The sequence below is a fragment of the Sturnus vulgaris genome, chromosome 3 (assembly GCF_052056855.1).
Source record: "Sturnus vulgaris isolate bStuVul1 chromosome 3, bStuVul1.hap1, whole genome shotgun sequence".
Classification (NCBI taxonomy): Eukaryota; Metazoa; Chordata; class Aves; order Passeriformes; family Sturnidae; genus Sturnus; species Sturnus vulgaris.
In genome coordinates, this window is record NC_142245.1 from 53,716,998 (window position 1) to 53,733,657 (window position 16,660).

The 16,660-nt window shown below is 39.6% G+C and overlaps 1 protein-coding gene across 3 annotated transcripts in view; it reads right to left on the reverse strand.

Annotated features, from left to right (window-relative positions):
- The window catches only part of HIVEP2 (HIVEP zinc finger 2), a 136,431-nt gene that overhangs the window by 26,177 nt on the left and 93,594 nt on the right, over window positions 1-16,660 (reverse strand). For all 3 annotated transcript variants that reach the window (XM_088161660.1, XM_088161661.1, XM_088161662.1), the window contains one exon: window positions 260-304. The gene's annotated coding sequence lies outside the window, so the exon portion shown is untranslated. The remainder of the gene's footprint in view (window positions 1-259; window positions 305-16,660) is intronic.

Sequence of the window (16,660 nt, forward strand, 5' to 3'; positions counted from 1 at the left end):
GAAGTAGAATGTTTGCTTTCTGTTTTCATGTTATCCAAACACAGGCTATTTTCTGGATAAAATAGTGAGAATTATAAAGACAGCCATGATATATCAATAGCAAGTAAAAGGGTAAAAAAATCAGTATTAGAGATACTGGAATACTCTTCATTCCTATAGCAGAGATAATGAATTTGGCTTAAAGAAACAATAGCAAAGTACAGGAAAACACACAGGTAATAGGCACTTCTGATTTTTCTTTTCAGTATAAAGTAATTACCTGCATCTTCTAAACATCTAATAGGCATGACTATCTTCAAATTTCCTGTGGGAAAAAAAAATTATAAGACATTTTTGATATTAGGTATAGATGACAAAAATCTTCTATTATTTACAGTAGAAGTCTGAAAATTTAATTTACCCATCCACTGGAAAATGTCTTGTTGTGTCTTAGAGGTCTGAGCAATTACGTTTCAAGACTATAAGCATGAATAGTTTTAAAGGACTTAGGTTTCTAATGTGTAGATGAATAACAACAAGTCTAAACTAATAAAGTCTCACCTTTCTGAATCAGTGAAAAGAGAGCTGCCAATGTACCTCTCCATTCCTATGCCTTTGTTAAGCCTGGATTATCCCCGAATCCACTTGGCAAATCCCCTTTCAATGCCTCTCTCCAGCTAATACTTTTAGATTCCAGGCCTCTCATTAAATGTTGCAGGGACCAGCACAAACTCCTGGTCAGGGTGTCACCATTCAGGGACAAGAAAATGTAGTGAAACAGGAGTAGGTGTCCAAATTAGTTAACACCTGTTTCTCAAAGAGGAAACTTAGAGAAGAAAATTATAGAATACATGGCTAAAAGGCTTCTGTGACTGCCAAGATTTGCCAGCTCTCTGACTCTCACCTCTCTGCAGGCTACTCTGTATTGTTGAAAAGACCAGCTCAGAGAAGAGGGAGCCTGAATATCATCTCATTGGTTTAAAATCATTTCTCTCATCAAAGGAGGACTCTCCCTTTCAGTTTTCAACAAATCTTTCCTCAAAAACAGATTTTTGCTTTTGTTTCATTGAAAAGGATGTTTGTTCAATTGTGGTAACAAAAGCAACAATGACAGCATTTCTTTATGGTTTTTATTTATGCCAAAAGTCAGAGCATCTCTAAAGAAAGATCTCTAGAAACAGCTGGAACATAAGCTTCAGAGAAGGGGATATAGACTATTGTAACAATCCTCAATTAGCAACTATCAGAAAGAAGTAAGAGCACTCATGTTTTCTCCACTGAATGACACCAAAAAATGATTAAAAACTAATGTCTATAAAGAAAAAAACAAAAACAAAAATTGAAAAATTATTTAAAAATCTTTGTTATTAATAACACTTTCCAAGAACAAATGGACATTAGCAAAGCCTGATAACTTGACACAAACAGAATCAGTACCATGCCACCTATTACGAATTAATCACCAGTAGTACAAATAATATATCAGTAGTTAGGCCAGCAATAACTGATGGAATGTTGATTTAGTCAAATATTTTTTTAAATTTTAACTATGGAGAAATCCCCTGTAGTACAAAATAACAGCAAGTTATCAAATGCAAACCAGAATATTTTAGGTCATAATGTTGTTTAGCCTTGATGTGCTAATGGCTTTTTAAAACAACTCTCTCGTCTGACTCTCTAAAATAAAGAAGAAAAATGCAATCTAAGTATAATAAAAAAAAAAAATCCTAATCCACTTCCTCAAATAAAAAGTGTTGGTCCAAATAGAAAAATAAATCTTTGTGTACAAGTTACAATATATCAGAAGTGGCTACTGCAGAGCAGCTAGGCAGGGCTCATGAGGAAATGGCAGGTAAGTGGCCAACCAGTTCCAGCAGCTGAGCTACACTGAATCCAGGCAGCTAATGATGCCAATATATGAGCACAGATGTAAAGGAAAATGTGTGCCTTGGGAAAGCACAAACAGGGAAAAGAGTGAATATTCCTCCCTGAGAGAGCATAAAGTTATTTTCCATCTTCAAAGAAAAATATCCTTCTCCTTATTAGGCAATTTTGCAAATGGTGAAGGAGAAATTTCTAGAAGATGGGAGTATCCTTTCTTTTCCATACTCCTTTTACTGAAAGCACCTTTATAGAAGAAATCTGCCAGTCACAGCAATGTTACAGCAATGGTTCTATTTCAGCAAAAGGTGATACTAATATATATCCAAAACTTTAATGTTCTGGACTGTGAACTCTGTTACAAAGTTAAAGCCATTCTTCAGTCCTGCAATTTCAGAACATTCTATACAATTTCTCAGCCTACACTATGAAGCAGGTATAGACTAATTACAGGGATTATTGATGGCTTAAATATGGCAAGAGCCACTCTCCTGGGGAAAATAAATCCCTTTCCAGAACGAACATAATACTTTCTGGTTTGGTTTGAGCTGCCATCCATCCTGTGTCAAAGATGGCTTTAATATTATTTCTCTTGTTCTTTTTTCTCTCCTTAATGGGAGACTGACCTAACTGGAGAAATAGAAGACACTGCAAAGCTAGTTGGCATTCTGTCTGCTTTATCCAGTCAAGTCTCTATCTCATATGGTTTTTCCACAGCCTAGCTTAAACCAACAAAAGACTTCCATTTTCCAAGTGATTAATGTTTCTCCTTTAGAAAAAATTGTAAATATACTTTTAAATACTGCTTTTCATCAAATACATACTATTCAATAGGCAGAAACCCATTATATTTCAAATATTACCTATTTAAAACCATGTAACTAAGGATGATAAAAGTGCACAATTTTTTTAATACCTTTGGCATGGCTCAGCTCTGACAGAGTGAGTAAGAGTAGCCCACCTACACGGATCAGAAGCTGTATGAGAGTTGCACAGAGCACATTGTTTGACAGGAGTTGCAAAGTCCTTCCTGGCTGGGCGCCAAGCCAGGTTTCCTGGCAGGAATGTGGCCCAAGAGCCAGCTTCCCTAGCCACATTAGCTGCACTATCTGCCTGCTTCAAAACAGGACATTTCATTTCTATGAAAACTTTGAACATGAGAAGATTACTTGGAAATCAGGAGCTGTAATTATGTCAGATGCACCTACTAAATCAAGATTTTCAAAACTTTCTAAAAAGGAACATTATCCAGTTGCTCTTTTTTTTAACGAGAGTGCCTTTGTGAGCTGCATGCAGTGGATGTATATCTGATTGACTGCAGAGCTCCAAGATTATTCCTACTTTTCTTTCTTTTTTTTCTTTTTTTTCAGACCATTAAAATGGTTACACTCAACAGCTTTAAAATAAAATTTGGCAAAACATTAGTTTTACTGCTTCTCAATTTGTAGCTCATATTACAGTTCTTGCAAGTGAACAAATTGGAAGCTTATGTCTTCCAGGCTAAATCCTGAGTGCACCAAACAGAATAAATATTGACTCTAGCGTAAGGACTAAGGGTCAGATCCAGCCTTGTTTTAAATCTTTTCTGTCCAGCTCTGCCAGCACAAAGCTGGCCTAAAACCACAGTAACTGGCCCCTGAAGAATTTGTATTCTATAGGGCAAGTGTTAGCACAGACAAACTGCAGTGGCTCCTATGAAATCCTTAGATCCATGCACAGGGTTCTGCCAAGACCCTTATTAGGCAAGTCTAGTTTATGTCTGGGATAAGCCCAGCAGCCTTACAAGAGAGGCCACCTCTGAACTCTTCCCCACCTGCAACTGAGAAGAAAATTGCCTTGGCCTTTCAGGAAGAAAGACAGCATACTTTCAGCTTGCTATCCTGCATGTTTCCCTCTGTCCTGCTAATGAGATTCTCCAAAGAACTGCTTGGTGTTGATACTCCAGTGAAAAATTTTAAAAGATTGGGACCTCTAGTAAAATATGGATTTATAGTTTCTCCTGCATGGCAAAGTCATAGGTGGGCTAAATCTGAAAAAGGGCTCTCAACCAGATCCAGTGTGCACCTCTGAACTGAAGGATTTAACTGGCATGAAGATAGATGAGCATTTGTTCATCCTTCTTTCCAAGGTTATATATACACATTCATGGACTAAGGATGTTATGTAGCAACGTAACAAAAAGAATGCAGTCCTTGGGGTGTATAGTTTTGGTATTTTACACAAATGAAAAAAAAATAAAGATGACCAACTGACACTTAGCAAAGTCTGAATTACTGGGGAATGGGAGCATGCCTGTGCTTTTGCTGCAGTTTGGCAGGAGTTGTAGGACATAATTTTGCACGTGTGAATCAAAGAAGGCAGCTTTATAAAAGCAGCTTAGATGCATTTATTTTAATCTACCACTTTTTATCTTGTAACTGCTGTTGTTACTTCTTCAGATTTGAAGATACAACTCTAATTTAATTTAATTCCACCACAGATGTTTTGTCTGCCCTCTGGATTTCAGTGCTTTATTGAATGTATTGCCACTCTCCAAAACCAGACAGAGAACTACCCTTTTGGAAAAGCTCTGATATATTTCAAATAATAAATATGTGTTTGGCTGAGTTTTGGGGGTTTTTTTGGTGTTGTTTTTGGTTTTGTTATGTTTAGTTTTGTTTTTTCATTTGGGCAGCTGAATTATTATAATACACTTTTTAAAATGTCATTTTAAAGTACCATCCAATACAAACCCAAACACTGCTCAGCAAGTACATGCAGTACACAATGATCTAACAAACTGTACTGAGTTTACTTGAGGACAAGCTACAGGGCAGGATCTGTTCTCCATTGCTATATTGTGCAAGGATTCCCCAAGAAGCCAGGAACTGAGGGGACACACTGAAAGGATCCAGTTACAGATACATCAAGGGCGGACTGCAACCTCACTGTGACTATAAACAACAACTTCAGGCTCTTACTCTCATGAGGGCACATTGGTGTCCCTGGCAGTTGCTGATGTCAAGGGACAGATTCTGTGTGTGTAAAACCACAAGAGGTATAAAACCTGGCATTCTGATTTGTGCAATTATTATTTCAGTGCTTGAACTATATCTGGCTTACACTTTGAGAGCTGTTCTAGAATCTCAGCCATTGAGAATTGGCATCTAGCACATTTTAGATAACTGTAGTAGTATTGAGTATTTAATTAATTTTATGCTTTTACCAAATTCACCTTAATCCTAATTATTTCATATAATTCAGAATATTACCTGAGACCATTATGAGAGTATGTTGAAGAAAGTAACTGGAATCTTTCTGCTTAAAAGCACACAGAAACCAACTAAGAAAACAAATAATCAAATCTCTTTTGATTTGTACCCTAACACCTGATAACCTGAACTGTAGGACCTTAGATCTGTTCAGACATTTCATATAAATGTCTGTGTGTACTTGCTGTGAAGAAGAGCTAGACTCTGAATGTGACTCTACTGAGTCGGAGGTCAAGCACACACTAACAGAAAAATCAGGTCTAAAACAAGAGCCTCTCATTACAAGACTTGACTCAGAGAGACTAAAAAGAGACAAATTATTCCAACAACAAGAAGGAGAGCCAAATTCTGCTCTACATTAACCTGGTATGAATCTGAAGCACCGAATTGCAAATCCAAGGACATAATTCCAGATTTATTCCTCATTAAAACAAATAGAATCAGACCACTTAGGTTTAGGCTTTTACATCCTACATACGAAATACCTGAAGTTATTTGCCACAAGGTGAAAATAAACTAATCCAGCACCTCTAAGATGTCTACAGAGAAAATAGTAACATACATTGCAAGAAATGTTCAATTACACAGTAGTAAGAAAACATGGGTGATTTTCATTGAGATGCTGGCTTTTATCATAAATGCTTTGAGTACAGCTGCAGCAAAAGACTCAGCTTTTGCTATGTTAAGTATCTGAAATATAATTTTTAACTGCTGCTCTCTCTCAGAAAAATGGCACCAACCAAAAATGTTAACTTCAAATTGAGTGTATTTTAAGAAGCCATAGAAGTCTAGAGCAGAAATGCTTAAACACTGACCTTTCAACTATAATGACAAGGATTGCTCACTCAAAAGTATATCACTATTTCCTGTTTCAGCATCATACACAATGTACACATTACTACCAGATGGAAAAAAATGTATAAAAAAAGCTTTAAGGTTGTCAAACATCGGTTGAGCACTTATTTCCACAGGATGAGTATTAAAAGAAAAAAACAAAAAAAAAGAGAGAGAGAAAAAACTATGCAGGAACCAAATTAATCTTAAACACTTCCTTTATAGGTAGGAATTTGAAAACGAATCACAATTCTTCTCTCCTTGAACTGAACAAAACTCTGCTATCAAAGAGATGCCAAAACAGCCAACAAGTCAAACAATCTTGTCAACCAATTAGCAGTTAATTGATCTCTCTGATCCCACTGCTTTTAATGGATCAGGTAAATATTTTGTTTCTGGTTGCCTAATCTTGCTGTGAACTTCAAGAGTCTGACAGAGCATGCCAGATAATACAAAATCTACCTGTTCTGTCTGACTGCTTTCTGACAGGGACATCCTGAATCTGTCTCTATAAAAAAGCAAAGGATTGGGATTATTCAGATATGAAACTAAACAAGAGAACTGTATAAACTGCTAATCGTTTCACACTGGTGCTTATTTCCTCGGGGAACAAGTTAAAAAATGAAAACAGTTTAATAAAATACCAATCATTTCCCATGTCGACCTTAAAATATTATGGCAGAGCAATGGCAGATCTGACAGGCAGTACTTTCAGGACTATTAAAATTTCAGATGGCAATGAAAATACCCCAATTGTTTTGCCCTGCCCATACCCCCACCCCCACTCCCCATTTTCTTTTGAACTGCAGTACATAGTGGTTTGTAAGAGTGAGAACAGCTCTCATGCAGAGAACAGTCAGAAAGCACTGCCCACCAAGGTCCTCTTTAAACACCATTCGGATGGCTGAAACAAGGTTTATATGATGCCTAACCCCACTGGTGCTATCTGCACCAATGAAGAATGAGTGTCTCTCGAGGGTGAATTAAGTAGTAAGCAACAGTATTTATTAAATATACATCAACAAGGTACAGGAGTATCCAAAACAGTGCTGAGATACAAATGAGCTCTTGATTCTTGGACTACTCTCTGTCAGCAGAAGCTCAACTTTATCTCGCTTTCTTCTGAGCCACAGCAGTTAAAACATAAGGATTCTGTGCCAAACCATAGAAGTGTCAAATAGTTTCCAATCACCATTTGTAGAATTACTTTTCACCATGTAGAAAAGAAATGGAGCTTTGGCCCTGCCCAAAAAGGGCTAAAAACCTCTGGAAAGCAAAGGCTCAGACACTAACCAGTGATGCTATCTGATGCCACTGGGATTGCAATGAGAGTTTTGCATTTGGGAGAACTGGTGAAAATTACTGAGATTAAAGAAATTTTTTTTCAATTCAACACAAAGGAACATGTTAATCGGGAGGGGAAATTTCACACCTATTAAAGGACAGATTAAGTAAACTATGAATTTAGCAGCACTTGGGAAGGAGAAAGTGCATGCAAGGAGCAAGATTCCCATGCGGATGTGGTTTCTAGTCACTTACAGACTTATAAAACATCACCTACAGTAGGAAGGGTAAGAACATTTTCACTGGAGAGCTCAAACTGTTAAAGTTGTCAAAGATAAAAATTTTCGTAACTGAAAGACATGCAAAGGCTGAAAAGTCTCATCATTTTCACACAAGGACTGCAAACGGGCAGCCACTGGGGAGAACACAGCTGTACTGGTAAATCCCTGTTAAGATATCATACAGCTTTCCTGTAAGTTTTCCCAGGAAAAAAAAAAATAAATCAAAATTTGAGTAAATATTGCACCATTTTTAGGTACAAAGTAATTATTCTTCTCATGCCAAAAGGAAATACTAGGCAAATATCAGGCCTTTTCCTAGCATTTTCACCTCAGAGGGAAAATATATCTGAATTTTCTATGAAGTGAGGTTTTTTAAGTTAAAAAGTTACACAATCCTAATTATGCAACCACAGCAGATTTTGTGAACAGCCATGCCTCCTTTCACACCATGTCAGAAGAAACCACTTTCATTTCACATGAAAATACCAGTATCTTTCAAACACCTTTTTAAATGAGCAAATGTACTGGCTCTGACTGAAACCCTCGCCCTGGGAAGAATTACATATGAAGACATTTATAGTACTTCAGCTTGCATTTGTTTTTCACTCACACCAATTATGATTATACAAGCTTATTTTAAAACCTGTCATTGTTTACTAAGCTCTGTGGTCATCACATGTCAAAACAAAAACAGACACATGCTTAAACATCAGCAGTATGCTCTTAGTAATTTTTTTCACTTTTTGTCCCCAAATTAGAATGGGTCTTCACAGCAGTTTTATTTCAGTCCATCCTGAACATTTTGTAAGAGTTCACCTGAGATCAGCTATTAAGCCTCAAATCCTAAATAACGCATAGATGTCACAACAGTCACTACTCAGCAGCCAAAATGTTTCATTTTCACTAATGACTCAATACTGGTGTAGCAAATCCAGCCACTGAGCATTGCCCAAGGACTCTGATCACCATAGTGGTAATGCAGGATACATTAATAAGATTGCATATTTAAGAATGCTGCTTTCTTTACAACCCTCAGAATGACTGGCAAAGAAAGAAAGAAAAAAGAACTCTTTAAAAATGTCTCTGGTCCTATTTTATATTACTTCGTTCTTTTTTACTGTGTGAAGCGTTGAAAGTCAGTATGTATAACATCCAATTGCAGCAGAACACCTCTTAAAAATCCAGCAAAATATGCATATGCTTTTTGCTGCATTTTGTAGTTATACTTGAAATTTCACTCTTTGCACTTTCCACAAAACACAAATCAACTGTGTTTATTAACATTACCATCACTCTCCCAAGAAAATACTTCAGAAGAGATGACTGTCTAACAAAATGTCTGAAACTGCATTTAAAACCTCTGTTATTCCAGAGCTGTTGCTATTTAAGGCACAGACCAAGCTGACAGATAGTTACAGATTCTCAACAAGCACAACACAATAAAAGCCAAAACATTTTTTGGGAAAGACACTGTTCAGATTTCATGATGACTTTTTTATCAGACACAGTCAGACCAGGGTGCATCACCACAGCACCTTAAAGTTTCATATCTGTATCATCCCACATACCACTAACTTTTGAAACTACTCCAAGGAAAACTGCAATATGAAATCATTGAACACCAAATTACTCCTATCCATGAAAAGCTGAAGTAAGGGCAGCAAAGAATCCTAATTTCAGCCACCAGGCAAGAGCTCAACAGGCTCTAAGAGGACATTCTCAGGACTGATGTTCCATCAAAAGAGAAAGCAACTGTTGCTCACCTTAAAAAAATTCTGGACAACTTCATACAGGATTCTCCTTCTCCTGCATCCTGCCTGGCTTATTCCACAAAGTTTAGTTTTTCTTTCCATTATCAGAAGTGGAAGTGAAATCACCAAACAGTCTGGCCCAGAAGTATCTTGGGTGCTTGTGATGCACCAATGACACTTGTACGCAACAAACAAAAGAAAGCATCACCAACATTGCAACCCAATGTTTTGAGCTGGAAGTGACTTTCAAGATCAAGTTCAACTCCCAAACATCCCATGCCTAGCTCTCAACATTCCCTCACAGACAGGGAAATGATCATGTAGAGTATGTGCACAAGCATGAAGGGCTTCATGTTTGCTAAGCTGCACCTGAACTATTACTGAAATGCTGCACTGCAAACTGAAAACATATAGGGCTATTTTCCTTAAGACTACAGTGCAATGTTTTAGCACTCAGACTACCTAAGATAAATAATCGACTTTATCAGTTTGCTCATTCAGTTGAACTCTTCCCCCTACTTTTCCCTTCCTCCCCCACCGACAGGGTTTGAGGACACCCTGTTCGCCTGGAGATGGTGAATCACTACAAGCCAGCAGCACCACTCTGGTTCCTCAAAAGACACAAAAGGTGTAAAAATAGCTCGTACTAATGAAGCAAGTACAGCGTCAGCAGCCAGATGAGCGTGGGTGATCTGATAAGGGTCTGTTGTTGCAAAGGGCAAATTATTAAGAGAATGCTTCTGCCTCTCTCTCTTTTTATTAAGCTTTGTTCTTCCTTTGCTGAAACCAGCCCTCTGCAATGCCTGATAAATGACACCTGACAAGGCTGGCTGTAATTGCCAGTTTCATACCAGTGCAGGAAGTGGTGCCTCTCTACGAGCTGAAGGTACAGTGGAGGAGTCACTAAAAAAAAAAAAAACAAATAAAGAGAGGCACAAATAAAGCCTAAAAATAGCCAGGACTACCCACTGAGTATGACTGTGTGGGTATATTTAGTCTGTCTAACACGAACTTTCCTTGTTAAAAACACAATCTTACCTTTATGCAAAATAGCTTCCTGTTTCTAATTTGGGAAACTTGAGAACACCATGGGGGTAAAAGTCAGATTTTGAAATCATCCCCTTTTCACTGACATTATAACAAGAGTAAAGATGAAAAGACCAGGCAGATTTTTCCACGTGGCTTTTGCATCCTAACATGCCATAACAAATCGTTAGAAGCTTTTTCCTAAGACATCCCAATAAACAACCCATTGAACTATGGGAATAGACTCAGAGGCAAAATCAGAGCTCTACCAGCAAACTCCAGGGAGCTGCAGGAGGCAAAGGAGGGAGGCAGGTCCCACACCTTGGAGCATGGCTGTGCCCAGCCAGCAGCAGTGACTCTCTCAGCCCTCTCCTGCCTGCCACACCTGCCCGGGCCGGTGCACAGTCCTTCCCTGGCACGAAGGGAAACATTAGTTACTGCTGCTTCAGGCTGCAGCCAAAGGGTCGCCCTTTGGGCAAGAACAGGAAGCTTGACCTAGTACTGGTGCTGGCCAGCCTTGGCTGGGCTGCCACACGAACCATCCCACTGCTCATCCTGACAGGAGCCCTGAGCCTCCCCTGGGTTTCACTGCAACAGGACGAGCCACAGCTACACTCAGCTGAGGTGTTCAGAGATGTTCAGCCAAGTCTCCTTCCAGGGAAACTCTGTGCTCCAGCAAGCCATGCACTTCGCTCCCTGCTTCCCAAAGGGAAGGCAGGGACAGTCCCCACAATCCCCTTCAGAACATCTGCAACTATTTAAAGCCTGTGACTGCAATACCACTACTGGAAGCCACGCTCATGCCAAATTCCTAGTGCTGACTAGTGCTCTGCATAAGCTGTGTAAGGAAATGGTCTCTCCCACAATTTTGCTTTTTCTGTTTGATATCATGACTTGTTTGGCTGACATGCACAAGAGGGGTTTGTTTCATCATTATGCAGCCTTCCTGTGCACCTTCAAACACTGCCCATCACTTCTGCTGGGCTAAACAAAAACACACAGGTTTTTACCAGACCTTTTCTCTCATTTACTACAGGGAAGAAAAGCCCACTGTAACATATTGCCAACTTCACATGCAAGACTAAATCCAAATTATTATTCTGAAATTAGAATTTTCCTCTGATTTTAACATTTAACAAAAAGTAATTGAAGTTAATCAAATTAAATTTTTAACATTAACTCCAGTGGGAAATTGAGACCATGTTCTTTTCTTGATATGCTGTGATTAATTCCCATTGATGCAAGAGCCTTCTTTGTGCAGCATCATAGTTTTGTCTTTTCATTCTTTGCCTTAGCAGTAAATTTAATAATCACTGATTTTTTTTACTAGAATAGATAAACATGACAATGTAAGACAAATCAGTTGATGATACTATTCTTCAGACAATTTAATTTTCATCTGAAATGAAGATTAAGTGTTATTCTATTAGAGGAAGTATGGATGCAAAAATAATCATTAGTAAGCTTAAATACTGAAGACCATATTCTGGCAGTACATTTCAATAAAGTTAATAGGAGACAGGACCACATACCCTCAACCACTTTAGGGATCTTAAGTCATAAAGTTAAAAGCACAGACTCAGACTATCTCCCCATTCAGATTTGGAACAGAAATTCTGTCTAAGCAACAGTAATATATTACCTATAATTTTAAGATTGCACCTATTTAAAGAAACATACAAAGGAGAAGATTAAGCTAAGAAAACCATAGTAAAGTGTATTAGAAAAATGAAAAATCATCTTCACTGTACACTTAAGAAAACATAATGTTTATTATTACATTGTTTTCTCCAAAATTCTGTAGAATAGACTGAAATCCCTAAATCAGGGAAGAAAGTTTTGGGGTTTTTTGTAAGTTCCTGGTATAGGCTTTCTCCTTTGGCCAGTGTTTAAACTATGGGTGTTGGAACCTTCTTGTCCCAAATGTAGAATCATGGAATCATTTATATTGGAAAAGACCTGTAATACCATTGAGCCCAACCATAAACTTAACACTGCTAAACCATGTCCCAAAGTGCCACATCTACAAGATTCCACCATTCCCTGAGCACCCTGTTCCAGTGCTAGGAAGAAAGTTTTCCTCGTACCCAAACTAAACCTCCCCTGGTGCAACTTAAGGCCATTCCATCTTGTCCTAAAGTCCCTAAATCACACCTTCACAAACAGATGGCACAGGTGGGGTGGGAGACTGGATATAGTGGTGTCCTGCACCTCAGATGGGACAGCAGTTCCACAATGGCATTTCCCACAAAATGAAAGCCTACAGTTGGTAAAAGCACTCCACTCCATCATGGGCAAATGGAGGCAGTGGGCACCAGCACAGGACAGCAGGGGAGGCTGCAACAGGAGCTAGGGGAGGCAGTAAGGAAATATGGCATTAAGTAAAGAGAGTCTGCACTATCTCACATCTTCCTACATCCTGCTGCAGGTTGCTTTTCCTGCCACAGCCTTCTCCCTCCCGCCCCTGCATGGTGTCACTTTCCCCAGTGTGCACTCCCCTCCCACTCACCAACATGTAAGGCACACCATGATTTATGTCACCTCTGCAATCTGGCCCCACATCTCAGAGGTGCAGTCTGCACAGAGTTAGGATTAATGCTTTATTGGCAATGGAGGTGCAAGCATGGATACAGTCTACAAAGGGTTAGGATTAATGCTTTATTGGCAATTGCAGCAGGCAAGTGGCTCAGCTCATAATGCAATTCTGTCCTCGGGAAGACCTGTAGGAGGTGGGAGCAGGTTGCCACGGGCCTGGTGCCTTCTGTGCACTGACATATATCCTTGTTGCTGGGCAAAAGGGCACATCCAATTAGGTGTCTTTTATTATTAACGTTCTGCTGTTTCATCTGTTGATCATGTATCCTCCTCTTGGCCCCTCTGCACCCCAGCTTGTGTAACACACCGACATCTGCAGAGACACTGCTCTACCTGGGAAAGCTCAAGTGGAAATCTGGTGGTGGAGACCAAGTATCTTCCTCTTGGAGACCCAAGCAAGGGGTAGAACAGCCAACAAGTTGAACATGATCACAGAAACTAGGATCCTCAAGCTAAAAAGAGGAGAAATATGAGGTATCTGCCCTGCTGGGAGTAATAATTACAATGTATTATTAACAAAACTCAGGTTTCATCATTAACTTGACTCGGGTTTCAAGAGCTGATCTCACCCTAATGATCCTCCAAATTACATCCAGCCTCTCCTTCAGAGTGGAACCAGTACCAGCAAGGAAGTCTGCTGATAACTTACACTGGAAAGAAAGCACGGGTAAAAATGAGCTATAAATACCACAATCAAACAGGTGCAAAAAATTACAGATATTTTAAGTTTCCCGAACTCAGGGCCATCTCACCACTTGGATGTGATCCTGCCGAAAAGAGAGACTGTAACTTCAAAGCAGCTGAGAGGAAAGGGCTCACTGTCAGTGTGTGCTGCACATGGCACAGCTGACCTGACCCTCCTTCTGCAAAGGATTGACTCCACTCCCCAAAAAGGTGTCAGTCAAGTCAGAGCTCCTCTCTTGGGTCTCAAAACATGAGAAAGGCCACCTACGTGTTTGCTATAATGAAGTAGCCAACTGTCTCAGTCAAGACCCAACTCCTGCCACAAAAAATACCTTGTTTGATTTTGTTCCTCTCCCAAGCTCATCAGAGGAACAAAGATCTTCAAAAGCATTTTCTCAGCCCCTAAGCGTGAGATGAAAATGCCACTTTAACTGTGGATTGGTGAGGTCTGCTTGTGTAAAACAAACCAAATTGCTCAGATGCAACTGCGTAACAGGGAGCCTAATTGCTTTGCTAGCATCAACAAAGAGCTGCTAGTTCATTAGAGCAAGCTGGAGGAGCTGCTGTTTGCATCTTCAGAAGCTGGGAGTATTTGATTGCAAAATCGCTACGGATGTTTGATCCAAAATTCAGCCTCTGATTTCTGTTCAGCAAAACTTAAAGGCAAAAGCGCCATCACTCTGATATTTTTCTTCACAACTTTCTTCAGGGTAACAATTCATTTTTCTCCCTGATCTGTTCAAGGATGTCAAATCTAATCATAAGATAGGATATGAACTTTCATATTCTGTATAAACTGCTTAGAGAAAGACCAGAACTGATGTGAACCAAATTGCAGTTTCACATGACAGCTATCCTGAAGCCTAGCTGCAACAGGACCTTGCCAGAAAAAGCAAAGGGCAGAGGAGGGTCAGAAAACGGCCAGTGGAGGTCAAAGGCATTCACATTTCCTGCTGACTGGTCAGAGCTGGTTTGGACAGCAGGTAGCCAGGCAGACAGCAAAGGAAGCTTACTTCCATCTTTTCCAACAGGGAAATAATTTGCTGAATCACACTAAAGGGGAATGTGGCAGCTAGTGCCATCAAAATGTCCAGGAGCATCCTCTGCCTGGGGCAGTTCTACACCCCTTTTGGGAGACCATAGTGCTCTGTTTAGGCTTGCCTATCCACTCCCTCCTCATCACAAATCTCAGATAAACCACAGCCTTGCTTTATGCTTTAGGCCGTTCTTTTTCCATCACAACCATCTTTAGACTTAAAACTTTCTGAGTGAAAAACACAAACGCAATCTCAGGCAGATAACTGTCTCAGCAAGACTATCAAGAGCACCTTATTTTCTCCAACTCAAACTCCACATGTGAATAGGTTATGTGAATACAGGCTCAGACACATCTGCATAAAGAGGTCTATTTGCCTGAGTGTTTACTGATGAATACTTGGCACACAGAAGGACATCAGAAGTGCATCCAGTTGTTTTTCATTTTTTAAAGAAAAGGTGGTTTACACCTTTAGGAACAAAGCATTGATGAAGCTGCTCATAAAATACACCACCCATGAATTCAAATTTGAATCTTTTCTTTTTTCCGCTTTTTATGCAGTCTGAATCAGCTTGTGGGAAAGCTAATAGAAATATTCCACCAGTGAAATGAAAAGTGGATCAAACCAGTACAACACAAGCCTTCAACAAAGCAGAAGACTCCACATGAGGTGCTGTCAGGAAAATCACTCAAATGCAGAACTACCCATTGTGCTGAGGGCTCAGGTAGGTCAGCCCTTTGCATTCTCTGCTTTTCCCTCAAGGTGCTCATCAGGAGTGGAAACCAAAACCTTCTTTTCTGACAGGTTATGAATTAAATAACTACAGCTGGTTTCCAGGATGTCTTACCTGCTGCTAGCAATCTCACATAGAAATAATAAAAGTCCTCATAGAGTAAATTATTTCTAGAGGTATCATTTTAATCACAGACTGCTGTAAGATACTTCTCCTCCAGCAGCACTGAGTCCAGGAAGCACAGAGCATCTGCCAGCATTAAAAGAAGAGTACATCTAAAACCACAGCTCCAAGTTGTTAAAATACTGCTTGTTGCAGGAATTTCATCTATGCTAACACTCTGCTAGAGCAGTCCAGGTAATAACAGCAACAAAACAAAAATCAAGGAAAAAGGTATAGGCACGCTAATATAAATGGGGCTGCATTGTTCTCAGATGTATTTAAGTCCCAGTAGTGTTTATCCACCCATAAGCAGATCTGGATTTATAGAAAAGGAAAGAGTAAGTGGATGACTACCCCACAGGAAGTTTCTATTTTAAAAAGTGTCTGCCTTGACTGAAAATCAAGATAACACCTCTGAAATTCCCACCTGTCAAATACATTCTGTTTCCTCCTTGGTTTTCTTTTTCTTTCCACAGTGAACTGAGCTGCTCTAAAATTATTTTTCTGTGATTTTCTGCTAAAGTAGATACAGAAGGAACTGTGGACAAGCACTGAGGGCATTAAGCCCACAAGAGACTTAGCCTTTGTCCCCCTTGAGAAATCAATACAGTACCAGCTTGAGTGAACTCTGAATCCAAGTTTTAATTAGACAGAAGGTGAAATCAGTCAAACCTACCTCTTGGTCAAATACTATTCTTTCTTTAGTATCCCACTGCTCTCCAGAAAAATGCTCTTCTGACTTGTTGGTCGCCTGTTGGTGACCACTTATGCAGGCACAGGATCCAAACTCTGTCCCACTGTGTCCTCACCATCTGCATGTTGTCAACCTCTCTATCGAGAGCCTTCAATAAAAGCTTCCTATAATAGAATTGTCCTGACTCACAGGTAGGGGGGGAGGGAAGCTGACCTCGCTGCAGCATCAAGAGTCTGTGACGCATTTTGGGAGGCTGTGGTTTCAGGTCTGAAAGAATTCAGCCTTGTTTTCAATGAGGTTTTATACAATTAACTTCCAAAATATCACCCTATAGCTTCATGTCCGTTTGAAACTTGATATTGTTTAGTGGTTCAACTCAGCACTATTCAGGGCTTTAGCCGTGCGCTTGGCGAATTAGCAGCACTCACCAGCAGAAGAGAGTTTCTCAGAAACGCAGCCACCCAGGCT